Below are 2,128 nucleotides of genomic sequence, written 5' to 3' on the forward strand. Positions count from 1 at the left end.
TTTGATTCGGTTGCTCTACACAATTTGGACACCTAGATCAATTAATGGAGAAAAATAATGATAGAACAAAGTCAAAAGAGATGGTTGAAGACATTAGTTGAAACAATAATAATAGTAAGAAGACAAAATTAAAAAGAAGATGTTATAGAGAACGAAGACTTTAGTGGAAACACATTTCAGAAAAGGAAAAAGAAGACTTTAGTGGAACAAGACAATGACATTTTAAGAAAAGAAAAAGAAGACTTTTTAGTGGAAGCAATACGACAAAGACATCTCAGAAAAAGAAGACCAGACTTTATTAAAGTAGCTTTAATAAAGTAGTAGCTTTAATAAAGTAATGGAATAAAAACGGACAAAAATATAAAGTATCTTTTGAAAAGTTTCACGTGACGATGGGGCAAGAGCACCACCGAACTCAAAAGATTCTTCGCAAATTTGAAATGAGTTGAAGTCCATGGACACCTATAAATAGCGACATTTGTGGAGAACAAGATATCAGAAAAAAGGCATCCACCACATTCTCTCCAGACAAGCTCCATATTCCCTTCTCTTTCAAATGTCTCAATCGCTTTCCCGTCCAAAACTTTTGTAATATAAACCTTGAAAAATATTATTAAGCTTTGGATAATTCTCTCTTAGTGTGTGAGATAGTTTTTGGGTTCCCGAAAGTAAACCTCTCTCCATCTACAAGTCATGTAAGTTTTTATCTATGTTTTCTTTCCTAAATCTCCCTACTATGTAAATTATTCCATGTTTAATTAATATATTATATTTGAGTAATTACTTACTTGTTATTATGAATCTATTACTCTTAATATATGGTTATTCTCTTAATTTTTTAATATACTCGATGAATTAACCTGTAAATTCCTAGGTGTTTGAAAGGTCATTTTAATGTCCAAATGATAAGGGATGATGTTGGTGGGTAATGCCTGGGGTGTGGTTAAAGAAGAAGGATATTAAGAACAAAGATTAAGAGAAAGAGATGAACGGTGTAATAAGATTCATAATCGGACATTGTCCGCATTATTCAAAAAAATGTAAAAACGTAAAAATTGGGAGATAGCCGAGAAAATAAGAAATATGCTCTACACGATAAGAGGAATCGAGGAGTGAGGAGTACCAGAGTAGGATTGTTTAAAATATTTGCTAAAAACCACGTTATATTTATAGCCATATCTATATTGAAACAAAAAATATAACCCCCCCCCCCCCCATCACTTAATTAAAGAATTTAGCTCACGATACCATATTTTTGTCCATTTGTTGTCTTTTGTCCCATTAATTTATTAGAAGGCTACTACTTTATTAAGTATACTTTAATAAATTTCGAAAGTCTTCTTTACGAGATGTCTTTATCGTATTGCTTCCACTAAAAAATCTTTTTTTTTTTTCTTAAAATGTCATTGTCTTGTTCTCTTAAAGTACTTTTTTAAACTTTTTGAAATGTGTTTAATTAAAGTCTTCGTTCTACCGTAACATCTTCATTTTAATTTTGTCTTGCCTTTATTATTATTGTTTCAACTAATGTCTTGACCGTCTCTTTTGACTTTATTCTATCATTATTTTTCTCCATTAATTGATTTAGGTGTCCAAATTGTGTAAAACAACCGAATTAAAACTCATGCCCTAGTTTACATCATTTGGATCTTGAAAGTCTTGAAAATGCAACATCACGAAAATTAATATCATCTCCTTAAAACTCGAACTATGGATTGGTGACATCCTTGACTTGGAATAGTGGACTAGGATTTTTAACTATATGTTTATTTTGTTCTTTTGTACGGAAAATTTTTTCCAATGTCTCTTTTACAATATTTTCTATTTTTTCATTCCTTTTTTTTTTTTTTTTTTGCAAGTATTTTTTCTTTGTAGAAGTTACTCCTTGCGTAAATGTCTTTGGTAGTCTCCGTCTTGTACGGAGAGATGAACATCCCTCATCTTCACTTTTTAACGCACAGTGTCACCGTATGATTTGATGAGTCTTTAAAATACCGTTTGAACCGGACTAGAGCGTGTATCTTTACCGGACGATGGGTCTAATCGCATTCATTAGGGGAATGCACACACACCTCATCCATTTTGTAGAGATGGAGAACTCGAGATTGCACTAATTCGAACTTAACCG

The sequence above is a fragment of the Lycium ferocissimum genome, chromosome 12 (assembly GCF_029784015.1).
Source record: "Lycium ferocissimum isolate CSIRO_LF1 chromosome 12, AGI_CSIRO_Lferr_CH_V1, whole genome shotgun sequence".
NCBI lineage: Eukaryota > Viridiplantae > Streptophyta > Magnoliopsida > Solanales > Solanaceae > Lycium > Lycium ferocissimum.